At 41.3% G+C, this 26,569-nt stretch overlaps 1 pseudogene; it reads right to left on the bottom strand.

The window, feature by feature from the left end:
- Positions 1 to 92: 92 nt before the first annotated feature.
- On the bottom strand, positions 93 to 25,792 carry LOC143381934 (extracellular sulfatase Sulf-1-like; annotated as a pseudogene).
- Positions 25,793 to 26,569: the final 777 nt, after the last annotated feature.

Here is a 26,569-nt window from a genome sequence, read left to right as displayed (position 1 = left end):
ATACCCTTCAAGTCATTAGTCCAGTCAACCAGAGTAAGTCTGTAGTTGAGTCTGTACCTATAGATGTTTTCGTTCACACTGTATAGTTCCTCCAGGCCTTGCCAGCTCATGGCTGCCATGAGACTGGGCAGATTAACCTTCCCATCCGTCCCATAACTGTTCTCTGTGGAGAGAGAAGTAAAGATGTCTCATTAGTGCAAAACATGTTTCCTACTTTACTGGACAAGCAACTGACCCTGCAAATCAATTCAAAATAGAACACTAAAAGGTATTTTTTTCCTAATCAAGGAGAGGTCTTAATTACAAAGATAATTTGCATGACAACTAAAAACAAAAAAAAAGAAAGAAAACAAACAAACAAAAAAAAGCCAGGTGTGGTGGTGAACGCCTGCAATCCCAGCAACTAAGGAGGCCCAGGTGCGAGGATTGTAAGCTTGAGGGTACGTGGGCAACTAGCAAGACCCTGTCTCACAGAATAAAAAGGACTGTGAGATTTAGTAAAGCATCCCTGGGTTCGATTCTCAGTACAGAAAAAGAGAAGAAAAAAGGGAAAGAATAAAGATCAAACAAATAAAAGCTTTTCCACGTAGACATGGTTGATGGAATTGGCACCGTCCTACCCATCAGAAGACTTGAGTTTTACTGTTACTCTGTCCCCAGGAGAGCATGTGAGTCTATGTGAGTCTTGGTCAAGTGCCACTCCTCTCTAAGAGGAACTGGAGACTTTGGAGACACAACTGATTCCAGATGTTGGGGGGGCAAAAGCACAAGATGAACCTGGAACAGGCTGCTGGGCTAGAAAGCAATGCAGTGCTCACGAATGATGGGGATGACCCAGCAGGACACTGAAGCCACTGGAAGGCACCTGTGGCTGAACTTGGAACACTTGGATCCTTAAAAGACATAATGAGAGCAAAAGAACATCCATGGAATAAAAGGAAGGCTTATCATTCCATGTGGATACAAATAAAGAAGTAAGACGGGACATTCACTTCTTTACCATGGAACACTACCTAAGAAATGGAAGGGATACCCAGCATCTTGGGAGGCTGAGGCAGGAGGATTGCTAATTCAGAGCCAGCCTCAGTAACCTAGTAAGGACCTGAGCAACTTAGTGAGAACCTGTCTCAAAATAAAATGCAAAATAAGGCTGGGGATGTGGCTCAGTGGTTAAGTGCCTCTGGGTTCAGTCCCCAGTACAAAAAAAAAAAAAAAAAAAAAAAAGGGAGGAACAACTGAAGTGGAAAAATCAACAATTGCAGTCATCATGTTAACATTGAGTGATTCAGGCAAGAATCAAGACTGTCTGCAAAAGCTAGTCGGTGAATTACTTATTAATTGAAAAGGAAGAATAGCAATTATACAGAGGATTAACCTAGCAATCCACAGGTTAGCCAAGTTATCAAAGATTGCATCACCAAACAGATGTCATGCAGCTCATGATGAGATACCCTGAAGGTACGATTTGTTTTAGGCATATTCCTGCCCCAAATGCAAAACTTCAGTCCCATGATGAGGGAACATCAGACAAACCTCAAACTGAAGGACACTCTGCAAAACAACTGGCCTGTACTCTTTAAAATGTCATGACCAATGACAAAATGTTGACAAACTGTTCCAGAAGAAGTGATAGTGAAAAGAGGTAACAATTTACTGCAATGTATGGTTCTGGATTGAATTCCAGATCAGACAAAGAAAAGCCAAAAAAACTATAATTATGACATTATTGGGACAATTGGTGTCACTTGAATATAGAATGTGGATTAGAGGATACCTATCAACACTGAATTATCTGATTTCAATAAACTTATGGCAGTTATATAAAAAAATGCTCTGAGAAAATATATATTAAAGCATTTTTATATAAAGAGGTATGATGTCTGCAAATTACTTGAAATTGATTTAGAAAAAGAAAAGTGTGTAATATGGAGGGAGGGGCGGAGAGAACAAGGGGAAATAATGAAGCAAGGTAGGGTAAAATTTCTTGGAACTATTCTTGCAAGCTTTCTGTAAATGCAAAGTTAAATAAAAAAATAGAATGTTGAAAAAGTATTAGAATTTAAGACCTAAAACCCCCATGTCCTTGTCCTGGGTTCTGCCAGTCTTCAGCTCACAAAAGGAAGCCTTTGTTTTGAGCCATTCTGAGGTTGTTTATTCAGAGAGCAAAGGTCTGAGTAGGGCTGTTCTGGAGAGAGCATCTCTAGGCTAAATCTAGATGATTTCAAGTTGTGGTAATTGTCCCCCAACCCTCGAAACAGAAAGGTTGTGAAATCATTAAGAAAGATTCAAGAACACACTTGGTTCTCAAACTGAGTTGTAGTTCTTCCTTAATGACGTAAAATATGCTAATGTCCTGTGAGCTAGTGTTTCTACCCTCTTCAGCAGGCTGTTTCTTTTGTGGAAATGTTCTATACTCTACTTTCCTAATAACAGCCATCACTTCCTGGAGCTTGCTGTGTGCCGTGCTGCTCTCAGCATGCTCACCAGCAAGGCTGGGACTTGAACCAAGGCTGACTGTCTCCAGCACCTGTGTTCATAACCACAGTGCAGTGCAGCCATGTCACCCACACCCATCATCAGAACCAACTGTTGCTCTATGAAGAGATGAATCAATACAAACCAAAGCAAGGAGGAGGGTCTGGTTGTTGAGGGTGGAGCTCCATGTGGTCACCTGGCCTGAAGGACCTGGTGCGAAGGCTCTGGAAGCAGTCTTGCCAGAGCCAGGCTGCCCCAAACTACTCACCATAGTGTCACACTGACCAGTTCAGGACAGGACAACTGGTCAACCTCAGATTTTGGGAAAGGACTACTGATCGACCACCCAGGGAGAGAGGAAGAGAGAAGAGGAGAAGAGGCCCTCTAGACCTCATAGTCATACACTGATCAGCTCAGGACAGGACAACTAGTTGGCTTCAGCTTTTTGGAAAAGGACAACTGGTGGTTCATCCTGAGGGCAGGGGGATGGGGGGGGAGAGAGAGAGAGAAAGAGAAACTTCCCCTTACAGCCAGTAGGCCCACAGCCATGACTTCCAGGAACTCTTCTAAGACATCAAAGAGCAGAAATGGTGACTTTAAAATGCAAAAGGAAAAATAAATACCCTATCACCCTGTTGATCTTACTCTATTTTACAAGACATAAATTATTGCTTTCAAATCAAACTAAAAATTATTTCCTAAGTTGTGGGTGCCATGACTTTTTCTTACTGGAAAAAGACTGCATAAGAAAAGTGTTTCAGCTCCCTTTGCCTCTTACACTTTGTAACTATGAAAACAAGTCAACAAACAAAAACAAAAAGAGGGAACAGCTTTTTGAAGACCCTCTAAATAAATCGGAAGATTAAATTTTGAAAAACTATAAAAAGAATATAGTTTTAAAACACTTATAATCCACATTGTACATGATAACTTTTCTACAATACTGTTTAGCTTTTCAATTCCAAATCTTTCAGATCTGATAGTTATCATTTTTCTCATTAATTTAAGATTAAGATACATTTTAATTAGTTTTTTTTTTTTAAGCTAACAAAGTCTTAAGGAACTAAGGTTTTTGAGTGGGCCTAAGTGGTGTGCCATGGATGGAGGGCTCTGTACTGGTAAACTCCACCCACATATTCAGTGGCTTGTTTTGCATCTGTTCCAACAAGACACAATGAACCGGCAAGGCCACATTCAACATGCATGTAGGGTCCAGTGAGTCCCCAGGTTTGATTGACAAGGCACATATTATCTTAGCAACCCCCGTGTTGTGTCTGCCATGGTGAACATCTGCTGTAAGATGGTTCACCTTATGGATTATAAAAAGGTAGAGTCTGGAAATTCCAGTTATTTTGAATTGTAGAGTATCCTTAGAGTTGCCCTTTGGTAAGGAGCTTCAAAAGAAAAAGTAACAAGTAACATCCAGTCACCCTTGTTCACGTGCTTCCCAAAGCTGAAGTTGCCAAAGCTGTGTCAGAGTGACCCCAGAAGCAACTGATTATTTAGCTCCTTGGGTGGTGGTGGCAGGGATCAGGAAAACGGAGCATCCTGTCCCAGATGCTGTCACTTAACTGCACCCCACGTACAGTTAAACATCCTTCATTTCAGTTGACCAGGAAGGACTTCATGGAGATAACTGACTCAGCTCTGTCTAGGTGTGTGTCTTAAGTTACCTACTAATAATACCCTTTCACCTCTTTCATGACAGAAGTGAGAGGATGCTAGACTGAAAATCCCTCAGCTGTAAAACAGAGTGCATTAAAACATAACTGTGAAGTCAATATTTAGTATTAGGTTCTTTTATAACGTTACACTTCAGAAATGTCTGAATGCGACTGCAGGGATCAGGGAAAATAGTCCCGGTGTATGAATCTTTTAAATGTACTTGGAGGGGGGAGGTGACTCAGGGTCGATCTGGGGACAGATGGAGTAAAGGAAAGAAGAAAAATGGGAGTGAAAATAGAAGAGATGCATAATGGCTATCAAATATCCTCAAAATAGTTTCTTTGGTTTGTTTCCATCTTCTTCAACACCTTCCTATTGTCATTTAGCTTCTTGTTAGACAAACCAGTTACTTCTAAAAGGAGGAATCTGAGACTCTAGCTCAGAAGGATGGAGGGAGAGGTGGCAGGATGAACAGGGTCCCCTGAAATGGAAATATTCTTTTATTTTTCTGAGAAGATATCCACATGCATGGCACTGATTGGGTCCATGTTTCATTGGCAGAAATTTTTCTCCTAAGAGGATTCATTAATAAAGATTCTGGCACATCCATGCCTCAGTGTCCCCTCAGAAGAGGTGGCAAGGACAGTCCCCATCTTCTTCACATGGCATGCCTTTAATAGACCCTCCTGAGGTCTGTGCAATGGCCGATATTCCTGGTGACCAAGGCACACATTCCATATGTGGGTCCCCCCTCCAGAGCACAGTGAGGTAGGAAGGGATAGATGTGGCTGAAGGGGAAGAAGATGGATGCTTTTGATGTTCATGTGTCTCAGTGCTATGTTGAGACTTGACTGAGTTTTGACTCCAGATATCCTGCCCTTACCTCCAGCACCTTCTCTGAATTCACCACCACCCTGCAGAACCTTCCACATTCTCCTAATTATAGCTGCCTTAGCCACTGAATGACCATTAATGAGGAAATTCCTTTGGTTTACTCCAAGTTCAGCCTTAGAATGTCCTTAAATTTCTCATTAGTCCCTTCGTGTTACCAATGTTATATTAATAAAAAATCTTTAATGGTTTCCATGAAACCTCCCACCAAATTAATTGGCACTTCAAAGAGAAGAGATCTCTCATCCTCTCCCAGGGCTCTGAAAGGCCAGTCTGTGTTTCTCCCCTTTCACATCATTCCATGCTCCAAAGCATCACCCAACAAGCACACAAGCATGGGGGTGAGTAAGTGCCTGGAGATGCAGCTTGCTGGGTCAATGAACTGATGTAAAAGCAAAGCTAAAGATCTGTAACCAGGGACCAAATGTGATGAAGAACACAGTTAGAAAAAGCATGCACTCCAAACTATGTTCTGAGACATGGTAAGAAGCAGAAGTTAGTTTGAATGGTGAGAACATGCAATTATTGGAAAGAAGTTTCCAAGAACATAAAAATATGTGAATACCTGTGTGGGTCATAGCTTCCTCCATCTTTAGTTCCTGATATAGGAAAATACAAGAGTGATTTATATTAGCTTGAGAACTCATAAAACCATTCACTATGTAGTTTTTCATGCACAACATCTAAACCCTAGACAGAAACATATTAGGTTAAATACAGAGTGCTGAAATCCAGAGATTTTCTATTAGAGGGGCTCAAACTGAGGACTGAAAGCTACAAATAAAAAGGCTTAAGGTTAAAAAATAAAAAAGTTGGAGTTCCCATGAAAAAATAAGAGTTGAGTTCATTTAAAAGCAGTGAAATAAGTACTTCCAGAAGTTCACATAATTCTCAGTAGAAGTTAAATTTGGGCTCTTTTTCAGACAAAACACTTGAAAAATGGACCCATAATGATCTCCCTTAGGAATAGTCTCGAAGGTGGATGACTTGAAGTGGAGCAGCAATAACGGACTCCACCTGGCACGTCATTCATCATTAAGGACTTTATCAGATGTCACCAAGTAGAGCTGCACTGTCATCACCAGTGAGTTAGAGTGTCATATTCTTTTGGGGAGAGGTATCTGGGTGTAATATTTCTAGTGCCTCTAATAGTTGGCTTAGATTCCAGGCCTTTGTGGGCTGTTTCTTTCTTTCCTTTCTTCTTTTTGTAAGATTTCAGGAAAAGGTCGTGAGATTAGCAGGATATTTGAAAAGATCTGAGCTGAGAGGGGTTAGTGACCAAGGGACCTATTCTGCAAGCCCCGCCCTCTCTTGGCTTAGTGACTCATTTTCACTAAGTGTTAACTGAGAAGTGCTGATTGAGAACTGAGATGTAATCTCTCTCACAGGATTTATATTTTCTTATAGGATGCTCACAGCTGAAAAAAAATTTAGGATCCCATAGTGGTGGACATTACAGGCAGGAAGGATGGGAGGGGGCCCCCTTTCTCCCTTCAAGTCCTACGGCCCAGAGAGCTGCCCATTTTTACTCTGAGGATGATGGCTCTGCATGGGACCCACAGACACAGTTTAAAACTCAGCTGCATTCAAAGGGCTCCTGCAAACTGCTCCCAAATGCCTGTGAGTCCAGTTCTTTACTCTTTTGGGGTTCTCAGACTCTTCTATACCAATGTCCTTACTAGTTTCAGTTGTTTCTCTTTTCTTCTCTGGATACTAATCTTTAAATTTTTACATAAATATTGAGAAGCAGTGCATATTCTCATTAACTGGTAAAAAGCTAGGGCTGATTTTGAAAGAGAACTGCATCTCCATAAGCCAGAGGATAAGTCAGTTCAACACTGCAGAGCAGGGATGGAACACTTGGCTGATTCCATACAGACCCTCTTATACTTTCAGATCCCAAGGGAATACACTGCTCAGATATCTCTATTTTCAGATGGGAGCTATTGGCAAAAAGGAATCTAATTCATTGTATTACAGACAAGGGTTCAACTGGGGGAGGGACCCAAACTGTGACAAACAGAAATAGAGCATTATGTGTTTCCATCCAAGTTCCCTTAACAAAAGAGGATCTTCTGATTTTCTTAGAGAGTATTTTATAACTGCTGACAGCAATAGCAAAGAAATCCTCAGTTTTGTCTTGTCTTCTAATGGATGCTTTTTCAGGAATTGGAGTTTACTAATCACATAGACTTGAAGGAGAGATTGGAAGAAAACACTCATCAAATCACCCAATCTTTTTTTGTATGTGTGCGGGGGGTGTCCTAGGGATTGAACTCAGGGGCACTCAACCACTGAGCCACATCCCCAGCCCTATTGTGTATTTTATTTAGAGACAGGGTCTCACTGAGTTGCTTAGGGTTCACTGTTGCTTAGGGTTCACTGGCTTTGAACTCATGATCCCCCTGCCTCAGTCTCCCGAGCCGCTGGGATTACAGGTGTGTGCAACTGCGCCCAGCTTCACCAAATTTTTTTGATGGCTAGTTTTTTGACTGTGCACCCAGAGCTAAACTTAGAGACCAAATTATGTTTGGAATTGCCTGGAAATTTCCCTATACATATCCAGAGCTATGTAGATATTTCATGCATGTAGATATTTCAAAGACAGAAAACTTGGTCACACAAAGAGATCTCTAGGCAATACAGAAAAACACAAGATTCTTGTCCTTACCAATTTCCAGGCCCTTCGGTCTTGGGTTGCACTGTTTATACCCTTGACAGCTGCGGAGCTCCAATAGCTGTACATGTAGCTGGTTCAAAATGCCCCGTTCTACTGTGTGCACGGTGTTTGTGAGCTGGGGAGGAAGAGGTGGGAGGACAGATTGAAGTTCATGTCCTGGTTGTTTCTTTCTAACAATCTTTCTAAAGTGAAAACATATTATCCTACTTGATAAGGATCTGTATTCATATCGAAGTACTCCAGAAAGCCAGTGGCTAACTCACAGAAAAGAAAATTATGTGTCTCATTTACTGTCTGCAAACACCAGTAGGTGTTATTGTTAGAACTGGTACAAGCGCAGAAAGATCCCACTGTTGGATAGGAAAGGAAAACAAAACAAAAAAAAAATGAAAAACAAGTCACCTCCATTCTCTACTCTGGAAGCATCAAGTGTTCTTTCTTAGGAATCCTGTGTTTAATGTTAAGGATGACTATACTTCCTCCCATTCTATGCAAATTTGCTGTGAAACTCTATGAAAGTGGAAAACAAGATGGTGGTTTGTAGAGGATGAAGGTCAAGTGGAGTTTCAGCCTGATTCTCCCCTTAGTTCTGTTAGAAGTCTCCAAACTGGGGTGAATAGAGATTGGGAAAAACAATATCAGAACATCTCCTGGTGGTTGTTTTACCTTTTTTGAAAAAGGAAAGAAATGGAACTGGTGCTGTTGCCTGTTCTCTAGGTCACGTGGCCAGTGGGAAAAAAACAGTCAATGGAAAGACAGGGTTCTGCAGTGTGCAAGGTTTTGGAGAAGGCTTGAACCCAGGTTGGTGGATTCTGGGATGATGTCATTTGAAATCATTTTAATATGTGATTGGCTTTGACCCGAACATCTTTTGTACCATGCAGAAATTGCCTGGTACAGAGTATTGAAAAGAGATTATCAAATTTAAAAACAAATCATCTACTCTTGTATTTCCAAAAAGGCAAAGGGTACAACTTTGCTGACCTTCCAGTCAATGGTAATCGAGTTTCAGGAACATAGTGCCTAGCAAATATTTTCAAAACAATTAGGATAGTCATACTTATTAGAATAGGCAAATATTCCTTGTACATTATACATTTTGCCTGTATTAGCTCATTGAATCCACAAATTAGCCTTTAGAGGTAGTTTATTATTATCATCTTCATTTTGCCCATGAGAAAACCAAGGCACAGAGAACGTAAGTAATTTGTCCAGGTTGAATAGTTGACAATTGGCAGCATGAGGGTCTGAGTACAGGCTTATTCTTAACTGCTAGACTCTATTGTCCTTTGCATAAATCTGTCCATTTATGTGAAAAGGGATATTTTAAACAATGAGTGAAAACTGATTGTTCTAAAAAAAATCAGTAGATTTTATTTTTGGTGTAGCAGGTTCACAGAAAATTTTAGAGGAATGTCAGAGTGTTCCCATATTTCCCCATGGATATACAACCTCCCCCAGTACTGACATCACACAACAGGCTCATTTGTTAGAAATGATGAGCCTACTTTGAAACATCAGTGCTATTGTGATTGTACACTCTATGGGTTTGGACCATATATAACGGCAACCATCTGCCATTATATTTTCATACACAGTAGTGTCATTGACCTAAAATTCCTGTGTTCTATGCTCTCCTCACTCAATCTTGACATGTTTTTACAGAAGAAAAAAGGACATCTTAGAAATGGATGATTGAGAATGATTTCATTGTTATATGATTTTTTTTTCATTGAAAGCAAGTGCTATGTTATTCATAATTTATATTATTTTTAGTTAAGCATTTAGCTCACATCTAAATAAATTAAAAACCTGGAACCAGAACTTTCTAATCTGTGCATAAATCATCCAAATCAATATTTTAAATAGGGTTTGAGCTTGATTTTATAAAATATACTAATATAATACCTTCTGATTACTTTGAAAGAATAATTGATGAATCTCAGGAGTGATGAGAATTTATAAGTGAAATTTCAATAAAAATGACTGTATAAGGGTTGGGGATATAGCTCAAAATTAGTAGAATGTTTGCCTCACACACATAAGGCCCTGGGTTCAATCCCCAGCAACACACACACACACACACACACACACACACTCACAAATAAATAAAATGAAATGAAATGACATAAAAAGACTGTTTAGTTAACAGTAGTACTTTAAAAAACAAATACTCCAATTGACTCAGCATGCTAAGGATGCACATCTATTAAATAAACACATCTTTCCAAGTTATTTTTCAAATCAAGGCAGTCACTAAGACCACATTTCCAAAATGATCTTTTGGCTCACTGCATGGTAAAGAATGACATCGAGATTGAAAAAAGAACAAAAGCATACTTAATAAGTGTAAGCTACATATTTTGTGACCCCTAAAGGATCAATTGAAAACAATTTTTAAAGATTCTTTACTTTTGTCTCTTTTAAATTTTTTATTTTGTGAATTCTCATAGTGCACAGGACAAGTTAGTATGGTATAATTATAGACTGTGTGTTCATTTTAAAAACTGATAGTGGTGCATAGTCAAAAATGTTTAGAGACCATTGCCACCCAGGCACTTGATCCGCAACCCCCCTCTCTCTATATATTTTTTGCTGTTACTGTTGAGTACCTACTACAATGCCAAGGATTCAAGTTGACACTGCTAATAGAAGGAATAGGGGAATAAGAACATTAAAATATGAAATAGGAGATAAAATATATCAAAGCATATCACATATATTACTCTTCAAATTTTAAATTTCAATATGTACATCACATATATACCATTTATATAACACATGCACATAGATATACATATGTGTTTACATATGTGCCCCGCCGTCTGGCTGGGCACAATTCAGGAGCCACTTGTCAAAAGAAACTAACTTTATTTTTAGAACCACACACACCAAACAAAACAGCTCCTCAGGAAAAAACCCTCAGAGCCCAACTGCCACCACCGGCTTCCCACAAGCCACTCCCTCACCCACCAGCCTCTCCACCTCCCCCAATCCTCCTGCTCTTGAGGCCGATTGGCTGGGTCGCATGGGCGGAGCCAAAAAAGTCCCCCAGTGAGCAGCTCCATGGTCTGAAAGGGCAGGGAAACAGCCCAATGAGCATCACCACAGAGGAGCCAATCAGCTAGATGTTGCTAGATGTTGCTGGGGCCGCTGTGAGCCAATCACCAGCTGGTAGTCTGAAAGGGCAGGGAAACAGCTCAATGAGCATCTCCAATGAGCATCACCGCAGAGGAGCCAATCAGCTAGATGTTGCTGGGACCACTGTGAGCCAATCATCAGCCTGCAGTCTGGAAGTTTGCTGGCAGCTGGAAGTTTGCTGGGGCCCCTTCGGCTGTGGCTCTCAACAATTCTAATATAAAATGTATTTTTTTAAACTGTGGTTTGCTGTGGGAAAAACAAATTCTAGCTGTTCCAGAAGATCAATACTAAGTATGTTGTCCACTGGAAAAAAAACAAGTTTAGTTTAAATGAGACTTATTCTCCACTTTGCTCCTGAAAGCCTTATGTTCCTCACATCACTAGTGGTGACACCCAGTGGCAGGCACTGAAACTTAAATTGACATAAACTGAGTTGATCTTGGATGGGGTAGTTTGCTTGTATGCTTATTTATTTACCTAATACTGGTTCTGCATTTCCTTTGTGTCATAGACACGGTATCCTATCTGAGAAACTGGAAGTCCAATGGGAAGACAAATGTTTATAATCTAAATATGTATAATTGCAAATACGATAAGTCCAGTGGAGACACAGTAGAGCTCACTCCAGAGTGTGCAGCTGTTCTTCAGTATCCGTGTGGGATTGATTCCAGAATCCTCCAAGGATACCAAAATCTTCATATGCTCAAATCCCTTACAGAAAATGTCTGAGTATTTGCATACACACAGTGCACATCCTGGGATATACTTTAAATCACTAGATTACTTGGAATACCTAATACAACTGTGTAAGTAGTTGTCATACTCTATTGTTCAGAAAATAACAACAACAAAAAAAACAGGACTGTGCCTGTTCATACAGATAACATTATTTCTGAATATATTCCAAGTGTGGTTAGTTAAATCTGTGGGTGCAGAACCCATGGTTAAGGGGGGCTAGGTGTGTGATAACCTGGGCTGAGGCACAGGGACGATGTCTTTGAGAAGTGACTTTGCAATTGAGGTCTGAAAGGACGAGTCAATGTTTGACAGGCATAGAACTTTGGGTGGGCATCAGGACAAGAGTCTTCTGGGAAGACAGAACATGTGCAGAGGCTCTGTGGTGGGAGAGGGCTCCAGATGCCTGAGGAAGAGAGAAGTAGGCCAGGGTGGGAGGGAGAAAATGGTTTCAGAGTAGGACTAAACTGGAGCGTGCAAGGCTTCATGGGATGTGTTAAGGATTTTGCTTTTTAGTCTAAGAAAAAAGAGGATGTTATTAGGAGATCATTCTGACTCTGTGCGGAATGGATTGGTGAGAGCAAGATGAGTCTGGGAGATCAAATAGGAGGCCTGGCAGGGGTGCAGGTGAGGAAATAGAGGTTTGGGCAGGGTGCCTCAGCTCAGGCAAGAAAGCACAGAGAGGTACAAGGACCTGCTCCCGCAGGAGCCAACTCTAGCTCCCTGTTTTGAATATTCCCTCTTTTGAGGGGCTTTCCAACCTGGAATGCACCAAATTCATCACTTCCTCAGAACCCCTGCTCCTGTGTTCCCTCTGTGGGATGTGGCTCCCTTCCACTTGGGTGACTTTTCTCCACTCTTTAGGTTTCAGCTCCAGTGCCACCCCACTGCTGCAGCTTGGATCTGGGATGTTTCCCAAAGGCTCAAGGATTGAAAGATCCTTCCCCAGACGGGTGTTATTGGGAGGTGGTGAAACTAAGAGTGGGGGCAGCTGGGAGGTCTTTCGTCACTGGGGACATTGAAAATTACAGGGGGATTGGGACCCTGGTCCCTTCCTTTTCCTCTCTTTGATTCCTGGCTGCAGTAAGGCAAGCAGCTTCTTCCACAATGTGCTCCCACTATGACGACTTGTCTTTCCATAGGCCCCAAACCACAGAGGCCAACTAAAGACCGAAACCACCCAAAGTGTGATTCAAAATAAACCTTTCCTTTTTAAAAGTTGTTTATTTCAGGAATTTTTTTTTTACAGCAATGAAAAGCTGACTAACATACCCATCATCCCCACCCTGAGTCCCCTTAAAATTTTTGATCAGTTCCCCATATCACATGATTACAACTTGTAATTAGTATATTTATTTCATTTACTTTCTTTACTCATCCTCTCCCCCATTAGAATGTGTTAAGAAGGTACAGAACGAGGTGTCCTGTTGGTTATTGTGTTGTTGATATGTAGCTCAGAGCCGGGCAGAGAACAGACCCTCAGCAATCTGAATAACCCTCAGAGAGTCCCCAGCTCCATTTTAGGAACTCTTTCTAAGTAAATGCAATAACTTTAAGAGTCACCTGGTCTTGATGTTTATGTGAATGTAAACGCAAACATGTAAATGTAAATCGAGAAACTCAAAACAAAATGATAAAACAAAAATCCTGCTGCGTAGGACTGCAACCCTCTCAAGGATGGTTGGGATTTCCAAATCCCAGTTTGAGAAACAGGCCTCACTGGACTCCAGAGATCATCTCAATCGGAAGATGGGAGCTTTTATCTACTCCATGGGCTGGCAAGTCTTCAATTGGGAGAACATACCACAAAATTCTAAGGTATTATTTCTACATGTCCTAGGTAAATATTGTCCAGAGATCATTAAAGAAAATAAAAACGTTAATTTAAAAAGTGCACGATAATTCTGTATCCTAAGGAATCAATGCAAAGCCAAATAATTTTAAGGAGTCTTAATATTCTACAAGAAGGATGCTGACACTGAAGTAGCATGAGATGAAGTGGATATTGGCTCAGAGTTTAAGGCACCCTCACAGCTCTTTTATTTTCCTATATTCCACTTGCAGTATGCATGTGAAATAAAGTAGAAACAAAATTTGGGGGGTGAAATTGTCCCTGCATTCATTGTTATTTACTTACAGAGCAGGCTTATGGGGTAGTAACTCTGCCAGGGGCTGGCTACTCTGTGAAACACCATCAGGAAGAGAACCCTGAGAGAAGCTTGATATTTTAAAAAAAAATACCACCGGGGGCATGTATGAATATGTAAAACAAATCCCACCCCTATGTGAAACTATAATGCATCAGGTCAAAATGCCAAAGATTTTTCTAAAGAAAAAAACCTGGGTTTTTTTTGAAAAATAATTCAAGTATAAAATTTAATGTGATGCTTTCCTCTTGAATCTCCCTGGATTCTTGGAACTGTGCTGCTGAATCCCTAGACTATGGTATGGGCCATACCCTTTCTCTGCAGGGTAGTGGGAAGCGGCATTTAGAAGGATCAACTTACAGTTCCAGAATGGGGCCATCTGCCAGTGGTTGTTGTCATAGGTGAAGCAGGTGAGGCCAGGTAGGCTGCACTCCTCCCCCTTCCTCTAGCATTTCTTCTCCTTCCTCTCCTTCTTCCTACCACAATTCTCCTTGAAAAGTTGCGGTTTGCTGTCAACTTCTTGAGCAGCCTCCCTGTTCCAATAGAAGGGATTTTTTTTTTTAAATGATGAGAAGGTACTTTCTTGATGAAAAATAGGATTGTTGTTGTGAGTCTTGCACCAACATTTAGATACATCCAATAATAGATGACCTTTACTTTTTACAGAGAACTTCAAAATATAATCAGCAATAGTGAGGGCAAACTCAATAAGTGAGAACCGACTCAGAACTTATTAAACCTTAATACCATCAACACTTTTTTTTCTTATTTACATGTAAGCATCAATTGAGATAAATGTCAAGTTAAATCAATGGATCCTGCTAGCCACACCCTTTGGACAAGGGGCTTAAATTTCTGGTAGCTCAGTACCAATAGAGTCAATGGTTAGTTGAACCAGATGGCTTGCATTAGACAGTTTTAAAAATAGGTTTGGAAAGCTAATTAAAAAAAAAAAAATTATTATCTTGCTTTTTTTTTGGTACCAGGATTGAACCCAGGGGTGATTAACCACTGAACCACATCCCCAGCCGCCTACTTCTTCTTTTTTTTTTTTTTTTTTTCCTAGAGACAGGGTCTCACTAAGTTGCTTAGGGCCTCTGAGGCCTAAGAGTCTGGCTTTAAACTTGCCAATCTCCTGCCTCAGCCTCCTGAGCCACTGGATTACAAGTGTACACCACCATGCCCAGCTATTTATTGCTTTTCCCACACAAGGATTAAACTTCATTGCAGTTCAAATGCTAAATCTCTTTTATGTGCAAATTCTGGATTATTTTAAAATATCCATGTATTTCTTTGCAGTTTCAGAATTCAACGCTGTAACAGGCTGCTCTTTAGAACACACTGACCTAATTAAGAGGGTCTGTAACTCTTAACCACTTTCCACAGATGGCAGTGTATGCAGAAAAACCCATTCCTGGTCTCCTATGAGTAGCAGAGTGTGCAGGCAGGGTTACAGGGGAAGCTCCGCATGGCTGCCCTTCAAAGGATTACAGAAGCCTTGCGTGGTCCCTTGGTGAGGCTTGAACTGTGTCAGGGATCTACGTGGATCTATCTCTGCCAAAATAGCACCATTTGAAACCTCAGGATCCCTTGTTATTTTTCAAGGGGCCAGCAGATGGTTCTCAACTCCCAGCAAATATGGAAAAAGGAGTCACTTACTTGAAGGGGTGAAGACAATTTCTCTTGTCTTTTTACATCTTTTTCTTTATTGTAATAGCTGCAGGCCAGAGGGTTACAAAATGAGTCTTCATAACCTTGCATTTCATCAAAGAGTTCATTTTTTTAAAAAAGAAGCAACATAGCCGGCAGGCAGTTACTCTGTGGTCACTATTGTGGCTTATTAGGACTTTAAAAAAATCTTTTGCTTAAAATTCATGGCATGCTTGACTTAAATAGGTGAGGTCATAATACTGTATGTTAATGCATTCATATGAAGCTTGGTGTTGGGAAAAGTGCTTACCACTCTAGCTGTGTAAAAATGGGTGCAGAAAGCAGACCAAGGGATGGGTACATGCTCACCTCTGCTTACTGCAGCTGCATTCCTTAGGCTTTCTTCTTTTTCAGTGTCCCCTCACTTCTCTCAAATTCTTAATTTTATCTTGCAGAACTTCAATCTGGAAAACATGTATTCAAATCATTACATTTTAACATCAGGATCTTTCTTTCTTTCTGCCCCCACCTTTTCTCTCTCTTGTTTTTTTTTTTTTTTTTTTTTGTACCAGGGTTTGAACTCAGGGGTGCTTAACCACTGAGCCACACCCATGCCCTTTTTATTTTTTTGTTTAGAGACAGGATCTCACTAAGTTGCTGAGGCTGGCTTTGAACTTATTATCTTCCCACCTTAGCCTCTTGGGCTGCTGGGATTGCAGACATGGACAACCGTGCCTGGCAACCTCAGGATTTTCTTTACAAAATACTTTTTCTTTTCACCCTGTTTACTGTGTTCCTTAGTTATAACTATTCAAGATGGCAATTAATTTAAAAACAAACAAGGCATAGACTACATCTATCTCTGTATTCCAGCTGAAGTATTGGATAAACATTGACAGGTGCTGCTTTTAAAATGAATCCTTTTGTTGAACAGATGGTCAAAATATCATTGAGTCAATCCACATTCTCTTCTCACACCCTGTTTTGTTTTCAGCAGGACTATCACTAAACCCCAGGAAAATGATAAATACTTTGACCAGTTTTCTATTTTTCATGGAATTATTTTAAAAAAGGGATGCATAAGTAGTTATGTCCCATCCTACCAGATTCTGGCAAACTGAATCTGTATATATTTTATTTAATTTTCTGGTAAGGGGATGGAACTCAGGGGTGCTTGACCACTGAGCTACATCTCCAGATCTTCTTTTAAATTTTAAATTTTGAGATAGTCTCTTTACATTGCCTAGGCTAGCCTTGAACTGGCAATATTTCTGCCTCAGCCTCTCGAGTTGCTAAGATTACAAGCATGCACCACCATGCATGGTCTGGACTTGGAATAACCTTACAAGGACGCCATGCTGACCTCTTTATCAATGTATGCCTTATGATCCTTCCAGGCTCTGGATGACTGATACAGTTCTCTCTCACAATAGATTGTATCATTTGGAAGAATAAAACACCTGCAAAACCCAATAACAACAACAAAAATAAAGACATGAGAAATAAGTTCATATTCCATTATTAAAAAACACAAGGGATAGATAGCAAAGAGAACTTATTATCCTCAAAACCCTTTACTAGTAGGTAGAAGCAGTGAGATTGGAGCTGATCCCTAGACAAGGGTAAATGAGAATGTTTCCCCGGCTACTGCTCTGACAAAGGAGAGTGTCACCTCTCTGTGACTGAGATCATCCTTGAGATCACCTGGGGAGGCATCTTGCATTATGAACCATGAATCGTTTCCACCCTAAATTCAAGCTTTGAAAGCCTGAGCAAATACACATAGAAAAGTAAAGGAGGTATCCACAACCATAATGCAGATGGCTTATTTGAAGAAATGCAGAATAAAAATGGGAATAATCATTCCGTTTCATTCATTTGGCTAAAAAGAGCTTGTCAAGTTTTCTTCCCCCCGCCCCCAGTACTAGGGACCCCTTGTTCCTCCATTAACTTTGAAGCAAGGAAAAAGTGTTAGGGAAAGAGAGAAAGTAGGTGGGATACGGGTCAATCTCTGCTGTCAGAGAAACAAACCCTGGCCTAAATCTCTAAGTGTGTAATTCTAACAAGTAGGAGTGCCTGGAGACCAGTCCCAGAGATAAAAACCGTGGCAGAACCCACAGTACCTCATGTTCCCAAAGTGATGACATTAGGGAAAAAAAAAAACATATGTCTTGCTAATAATGTCAGAAAGAAAACATTTCTTTATCAAGAGAGTAAGTTGATCTGGGGAGGAACCAAAGACCACGTGAGTCCTTGAAAGCCACAGGGGAGTCATTTCGCTTGCCTGTCTGCTAGACTTCGAGGATTTCCCCTGCTCTGGCGATCTGAGTCAGGTCAGGCGTTTTCTGCAACTTACACCCATCCCCAAATGACACCAGTTTTCTAGAGCTTCTTTGTGACCCCTGTGCAATGCTCTAAGGGACAGTGACCATGCATGTAGAAGACCCTCTACCAGCTCCTATAACCATTTCCATCTGCTTCTTGCTGCCTACTAAGGGGTAAGTGCTTAGGGGCAGGAACCCCAGGCCTGCTAAGTCAAGATGTGACAGAATCACCCTGGTTGGATTCCCAGTTGATTAGTGTTAATGAGAAATTGAACACAAAGCACACCCCTTGTGGCTTCCTTAACCCCCAGGTGTCCTGGAGACCAGGCCTTGGCCCGCCTCTCCAAAGCCAAGTTGATCTGGGGCAGGGGGCCACTTTGATCTGCAACCTAGAGAACACCAAAACCTTCTTACTTGTGTGTCACGCGGACGGTGGTTGGTAAGCCCACGGCATTGCTGCTGTCTGCCAGCAGCTCATCTCCGTTGCCACCGCCAGCAGCCTGGGGACCTCCCAACCCCCTGTGGCCTTCGTCATGACGCTTGGCAATGCTCCTTGACTGCAACACTTGCAATTCTTCCTCTTCCAGATTTATGTCACACATTTCTCCTTCAAATTCAACAGACAAGGAGCGTGTCTGCCGGGTATGGACAAATCGGGGCTTGTACTCTGTGATTGAGGGAAGTGAGGTTAATATGGATGATCTGATGCAGTTTAGGAAGGAAGAAAATGATCACCGGCACAGTGAGGGCCTTGGAGAGGGACAAGCAGTACAGGCTGCTCTGCTCTGGGGCATGGCGGGGCTCTGGGATTCACCTCGGGGAGTGGGGCTCTTGTCCTGGCAGTGCCACCTCATGGTCATCTCATGGGAGTCTCAACTGAGGGGACGAATATAGGTGATCTCCAAGGTCCTTTCCACTGATGGCAGGCTGTGCACTTTTACACTTAGTTCTCAACAGGAACCACGAAGACGTTTGGATTAAACTATATTACCAATTATGGTATTCATAATCCTTAGCTGGGTGTGGTGGCGCACGCCTGTAATCTGAGACTCAGGAGGCTGAGGCAGAGGATTGGAAGTTCAGGGCTGCCTCAGCAATTTAGAGAGACCCTGACTCAAAATAAAAAATAAAATAAAAAGGAATAGTGCTATAGCTAGCGGTGAAGTACCCCTGGGTTCAATTCCCAATTACTCTCACCCCAAATGTATACTGAGCTTTTGCTATGTTTTGTACACCTTTTATTTATCTTGAATCTCTAATCTTTATTAAGATTATCAAAACAAGCTCATGTATTTGGTGTTATCATCCTTATTTTATGAATGAGAGAACTGAAGCTTTGACCTTCACATAAATTCTGCAAGGCAGTGGGAGTTAGGGCTAGAACCTCTCAGGCTATGGTTTTACCATGACTTCGGGCTGTTTTTTTTAAAAAAAGCTGAACGTTCTAGATATCTTGTATTTGCACAAATAGGGAAAGATATGTTTAAAAAAATAATTAAATTTGGCTTGTGTTGGCCAAGTGACTTTCCATATCTGGCAAATGGAGGGTAAGGTAAGGCAGAGCCCAGCATGTTTTCTGGTGACCATGGAATGTTACTAATTGCTCATTGGGTCCCACCCAGCTAAGAACTTTAATGTGCAAACATTGTCCCCTGTTTACCAGATGCACTTAGACTCTGTGGGTACACTCTTCTGGCCTTATCTCTCCAACCTGATGCTAAAATAAAAAGAAGGGGGCAGATCAGACGAGGAATCAGAATCTCTGTGCTCTGAGACAGCTCTTGTAGGACCTTGCCCTGTTCAGTTGAGTGGTGGCCTCCATGACAGCGGGTCACGAGGCATGCCCACAAGTTCTACTATTGTAGAAACAAGAAAAAAAACCCACTTCTGCTCTCAGACACACAATAGTCCATGCAATTGAAACAGCTAGTGCCCAACGTGGAAAAATCTGTGTGATCTCTAACTTTCTAAAGAGAAGGAAAGACTCTGCTTCTAAGATAAACTTTTGTGATTCAGTTTTGTTCACCAAGGAGAGTGTCAGAAGACCTTGTCCCTTGTTGGTTTTTAACTTCTTTTCTTCTTCTTCTTCTTTTTTTTTTTTTTTGGTGCTGGGGATTGGAAGAGGGGATTTCTATCTATCAGGCAAATGCACTACCACTAAGCTACACCTCCAGTTCTGATTTTGAATTTGATAGCATTATGTGAATGATTTGAGACTGGAATATTCCCTCAGGAAGAAGGAAAATCTTCTTAGCTTTTTGGATTATGTATTCTTTTAAGAATTTGTTGAAAGTTAATCAACTTTGAGAAAAATGTGCATATATATAAAAAATACACTCATGATTTTGGATGAATGGTCAAGGATTCATAACCATAAAACCTCTCATCCAAGATAAAAACATAATTTTAAGGGCATATATTTTTCTCATGAGTGACTGGATTTCCAGATCTTGGTCACAGAATTCTTGTTTCTTATTTCCAAAGGAGTATAGAAAACACCACAGAAGTGAGCCACTTTTCACATTATTCCACTAGATGGCGCCAGACTCTCATTCTTCTACTGAAAGTGTGGGCCTGTTAGGTTTCATATTTATATAATGATAGGTATCTCAGAGTGGCCTGATAATTTTTATAAATAGAATTCTAGGTGAATTTCACACTGAATTCAACTAACTTGACCCTGCCAGTTAATAATATCCAATAAGTTGGCAAAATATGAAAAATATACATATTGTCCCATAACAGATTAAACTATATGCCCTAAGAAAAGGTGTTTCTGCTTTTCCTCTGAAATGCATATGCATTGATGCCTTGGATTATTGTCTAAAGCAACTTAAGGCAAACAAATAAGGACATTAGCATGAAAGTAAAATAAAATGGATCTAAACCTTATACTTTACCCTTTGGAATAACCATTTTATAGTTTTTATTTGTACACAAGTCTTGCATTTGGTGTTTTTACTAAAACTATTTTCATTCTATGCTTATGTGGGAATATTTAGAGAGTGAGATTTCAATTTAATATTAGCTTTCTTATTTTAAACAGAACAATGATTTTCTTTTGGTCTGAGAACTGTGCATTGATAATATCTGAAATGTGGAAAGGGGAACTTTTATCGAAGGCTGTGGCCCTCTATTGCGGTGGTCAGAAACGTTTGTCTTACTTGGAGTCCCCTGGTTTCTCAGGAACTGCCCCTGACTCTTCCTCTGGCTTCTGCTGGCGCAGTGACCAGACTCCCTGCAACTGCACTCTTTGTCCTTATCATGGAAGCCGCGAGAGGTTCCACATGCTCTGCCAGACAAGGAGCAGGTCACTGGGCCTTTGACACTTGTGAATTCGAAGCTTCCCAGATGTGTCCTCAATGCACTGCCATTTCTGCAAAAGCCAGTGGGAGAGGAGTTGAGGATTCAGATCCAGGTGTTATTTATTAAGGACTGCAGCCTTAGGAGTGCCCCCACCAGCCCTTTTAAAGAAGCACTGTCAATGCTGTGAGAATGAATGAAGAAAGCCAAGTTTTTAAGTGACCCTGCAATAACTCCGTTCTCAGCTACACTTCTTTCATTGTAGGCAAATACAGAAGACGACGAAATCAATGGAAATCAGAACTACCCCAATGACACGAGAGCCCAAAACTGATATATGAATCCTCAGGATGCAGACTAAACAGTCTTGGAAGAAACACGTGAAAGCCCTTCCTTCACCAAGACCCAGGCACAGCTGTCAGGGCTGTTTTTCACCAGAACCCTCTTGCTCTGGAAAAACAAACCTGGCTGCTTTGTTCTCTGGCCCTGAATTTCTAACACCAGACAGGGAAGGGTGGCTCATGAGGAAGACAGAAATGGGTTTAATCAGAGTCCATCCCAGGGGCTGGCAAACTGACCAGGTTTCCTTTCATCTTTTCTTATCTTACTACAAACTCTGCACACCCAGAAGCCTGTGGGATGCTGCTAGGAGAAGTGGGTACACATGGGAACCTGCCCTGGGTTTCTACTTGGAGCCATTTATCAAGCCTGCTGCAGATGCTAGAGGTTCATTTCTAAATTGCTTCAGGGCTCAGTGTCCCCAGAACTGCCTGAGTAACTGGTTGAAAAAATAGCCCTTCAACCTTGGAGTGGGGGAGGTCATTTCATGGGATTCTCTACATTTAAAGATTTTTTTTTCTTTTTTTTTATTGGTTGTTCAAAACATTACAAAGCTCTTGACATATCATATTTCATACATTAGATTCAAGTGGGTTATGAACTCCCATTTTTACCCCAAATACAGATTGCAGAATCACATCGGTTACACATCCACAATTTTACATAATGCCATATTAGTAACTGTTGTATTCTGCTGCCTTTCCTATCCTCTACTATCCCCCCCCTCCCCTCCCATCTTCTCTCTCTACCCCATCTACTGTAATTCATTTCTCTCCTTGTCTATTTTCCCATTCCCCTCACAACCTCTTATATGTAATTTTGTATAGCAATGAGGGTCTCCCTCCATTTCCATGCAATTTCCCTTTTCTCTCCCTTTCTCTCCCACCTCATGTCTCTGTTTAATGTTAATCTTTTCTTCCTGCTCTTCCTCCCTGCTCTGTTCTTAGTTGCTCTCATTATATCAAAGAAGACATTTGGCATTTGTTTTTTAGGGATTGGCTAGCTTCACTAAGCATAATCTGCTCTAGTGCCATCCATTTCCCTGCAAATTCCATGATTTTGTCATTTTTTAGTGCTGTGTAATACTCCATGGTGTATAAATGCCACATTTTTTTTTATCCATTCATCTATTGAAGGGCATCTGGGTTGGTTCCACATTCTAGCTATTGTAAATTGTGCTGCTATGAACATCGATGTGGCAGTATCCCTGTAGTACGCTCTTTTAAGGTCTTCAGGGAATAGTCCGAGAAGGGCAATAGCTAGGTCAAATGGTGGTTCCATTCCCAGCTTTCCCAGGAATCTCCATACTGCTTTCCAAATTGGCTGCACCAATTTGCAGTCCCAACAGCAATGTACCAGAGTACCCTTTTCCCCACATCCTTGCCAGCACTTGTTGTTGTTTGACTTCAGAATGGCTGTCAATCTTACTGGAGTGAGATGGTATCTTAGGGTGGTTTTGATTTGCATTTCTCTGACTGCTAGAGATGGTGAGCATTTTTTCATGTACTTGTTGATTGATTGTATGTCCTCCTCTGAGAAGTGTCTGTTCAGGTCCTTGGCCCATTTGTTGATTGGGTTATTTGTTATCTTATTATCTAATTTTTTGAGTTCTTTGTATACTCTGGATATTAGGGCTCTATCTGAAGTGTGGGGAGTAAAAATTTGTTCCCAGGATGTAGGCTCCCTATTTACCTCTCTTATTGTTTCTCTTGCTGAGAAAAAAAAAACTTTTCAGTTTAAGTAAGTCCCATTTGTTGATTCTTGTTATTAACTCTTGTGCTATGGGTGTCCTATTAAGGACTTTGGAGCCCAACCCCACAATATGTAGATTGGAGCCAACTTTTTCTTCTATCAGACACAGAGTCTCTGATTTGATATCAAGCTCCTTGATCCACTTTGAGTTAACTTTTGTGCATGGTGAGAGGAGGGGATTCAGTTTCATTTTGTTGCATATGGATTTCCAGTTTTCCCAACACAATTTGTTGAAGATGCTATCCTTCCTCCATTGCATGCTTTTAGCCCCTTTATCAAATATAAGATAGTTGTAACTTTGTGGATTAGTCTCTGTGTCCTCTATTCTGTACCATTGGTCCACCCACCTGTTTTGGTACCAGTACCATGCTGTTTTTGTTACTATTGCTCTGTAATATAGTTTGAAATCTGGTATCGCTATACACTTCCTGCTTAGAATTGCTTTTGCTATTCTGGGTCTTTTATTTTTCCATATGAATTTCATGATTGCTTTATCTATTTCTACAAGAAATGCCGTTGGGATTTTGATTGATGAAAAATCCGTTGTTAACCTTATTGGTTTACCCCTGAATGTAATCTGCCTCCTTTCTCTTGTAGCTTTTAATATTTTCTCTTTGATCTGTATATTGGATATCTTCATAACAATGTGTCTTAGCGTTGGTCTACTGTGATTTTTGTGTGCTCGGTGTCCTGTATGTATCTACAATTTGTATATCCGTTTCCTTTTTTATTTCTGGAAAGTTTTCTGTAATTATTTCATTCAGCAGGTTACTCATTCCCTTGGTTTGAATCTCTATACCTTCCTCTATCCTGATGACTCGTAAGTTTGGTTTTTTTATGTTATCCCATATCTCTTGGATGCTTTTCTCGTGATTTTTTACCAGCCTTTCTGAGTTGGCTAGACTCTTTTCAAGATGATATATTTTGTCTTTATTATCTGACATTCTGGCTTCTACTTGCTCCACTCTGTTAGTGATACTCTCATTTGAGTTTTTAATTTGGTTTATAGTTTCTTTCATTTCTAGAATTATTGTTTGATTTTTTTTATAATCTCTATCTCCTGATAAAGATGCTTAACTTTTTCTTTTATCTGTTTATGTAATTCATTTTCAATGTATTCTTTCACTGTTTGAATTTGCTGTCTCGCATCCTCTTTAAGGTTCCATTCCATCTGTCTAAGGTATTCCTTGAGTTCCTTATATGACCATTTTTCTGATGACTCTAGGTCCTCCTGACTATTTAGGCTGTCCTGCATTTTTTGTACTCCTTTTCTTCCTTGCTTTTTCATGCTGCTCATGTTACTTCTTGTTCTGTTTGACTGCTGAGTTACTGTTTATTCTTATAAATTTATTTGATGCTTGGGAGGAAAGGTATTAGAAGGGAAGGGAAGAAGTCACTAAAGAGAATGAGAGTAAGCAGGTAGAATTCAAGGAAGGGGGAATAAGATAATTGAAAAGAAATGAAAAGACAAAAGAAAAAATAGAAAAGAAAACAAGAAAAAAATTTAAAAAATAATAATAATTAAAAAATGAAAATTAAAATTTAAAAAAAAATAAAATAAAAAAATTTTAAAAAATTAAAAAAATTTAAAAACAACAACAACAACAAAAAATGAAAATGAAAAAAAAACCCAAATTAAAAAAAAATTAATAAATGCAGTCTTAGAGTTTGATTAACTTCTCTTCCAGTAGGTGGTGCTGTGCCCACTGGGCCAAGCTTCTCTCAATAGGTGGGAACCAATCACTGTGCAGCAGCTCCTCCTCCCAGACTGGGCGGGTCTCCAATCCTGAGTGCCTAGGGCCTTCTCTTGTGTCTAGTCACTTCCCCACTTTTCCTCAAGCCAGCCCCCTCTCACCAGTGACGCTCATGACAATACTGGCTTCACGCCAGGTCTGCTGCTCCTGGGAGCCCTGTTTTCATGAACGCCTGGGCACACTCTCCCTGTTTGCCATTCCCTCAGACCCTAAGTTTGTAGATCTTGGGGCTGAGAACCCCCAGCGAATTTGCTTGCCCTCCAGTAGCCAGCCCCTGGTAGCTGGTGCAAGGGACCTCAGTTGTCGGCACTGGTGGGAGCGGTAGCCGGGAGTTCCTCACCGCGAGTCCCGCGCCACTCCTGATTCCCTTGGTCTGGCTATCGCGCTCATGGAAGAGCTGGGAGGGGCCCTTAAGTTTTCCCTGCTGTGTGGAGAGGGAAGGCTAGGGGATTACACACCTGTCGCCGCTGGTTTCAATGAATTTATCTCCTCCGCTGCATTTTGGTGACGTCAGTTCTCTGCCATGGTGGTATCCCATGCAAATGGTGACAGTTCATTCCCTTTGCCGGGTGACCAATGCAACGGGTGGGTCCTGACTGTCTCTCCCAAGCCCCCTTTCAATCCTGTGGCCACTGCCTATGAAGGCTCGGTTGGCATTTACCTCCGTAAATTCAGAAGGGCCGACCAGTTGTTTCGTAGGGATCGTTAGTGCTGAGTCACAGCAGTTTGGCTGCGAGAAGCAGGCGAATGGGAGCTTGAATGCAGCCGATCCGGGCTCGGTGTGTGTTCTGAGAGGCCCAGACTGTTCGCCCCAGATCCATGTCAGCTCAGCATTGCCTAGTGATCCTGAGCAAACAGCATTTAGACAGTTTACGACTCCCTATGCCCGCGCAGCTGAGGAGGTCAGAGACTTGATCTCTCCGTGCCCACCGCCATGTTGGATCTGGAGAGATCAGTTCTGCGACCTTGAGGCCCTTCCAGTGGCCTGCTTAGGCTGTGGCTACAGACTTCCTGGAGCTTGCACTCCCCAACAAGAGCTAAAGATTTAAACTGGGCATGGTGGGTGTTAGGTGCAGGGCAGGCTGAACTAAGTTGTCTGCAGGACAGGCTGAACAAACGTTAGCTGCAGGATAGCCGGGGCACTCAAACCCCCTCTGTCTGGTCCTTTATCACCTGTTTGTGTCAAGTCCGAACACTCAACACCACTCAAGGCTGAACACTTGACTCCCATCCATCTGGTGCAATCGAAACCACATCTGACCCCTGCCCCATCTGCCTGAAGGCAGAAGATGACACCCTTAGCAGCTACTGTATGATCCAATCGTTGTATGCCAAAAAGGCAACATGCAGACCCAGAGACCCCATTAGATTTTGGCTATAAAAACTCCCTCCTGGGGCTGGGGATGTGGCTCAAGCGGTAGCGTGCTCGCCTGGCATGTGTGCGGCCCGGGTTCGATCCTCAGCACCACATACAAACAAAAAGATATTGTGTCCGCCGATAACTAAAAAATAAATATGAAAATTAAAAAAAAAAAACTCCCTCCTGCCGGGCCCCTCTTTCTTGCTTTTGCTCTCTCTTTCTTCTCTCTCTCTCTTTCTCCTCTTTTGCACTGCTGCAATAAAGATCTCTTGGTCGCTTTGAGTGTTGTGGTCACTTTTCTTTCAGTGGGCATACCTGTAAACCCAGCAGCTTGGGAAGCTGAGGCAGGAGGA

Source organism: Callospermophilus lateralis, chromosome 16 (genome assembly GCF_048772815.1).
Source record: "Callospermophilus lateralis isolate mCalLat2 chromosome 16, mCalLat2.hap1, whole genome shotgun sequence".
NCBI classification, from domain to species: Eukaryota; Metazoa; Chordata; class Mammalia; order Rodentia; family Sciuridae; genus Callospermophilus; species Callospermophilus lateralis.
This window is presented reverse-complemented; position numbering and strand designations above follow the sequence as displayed.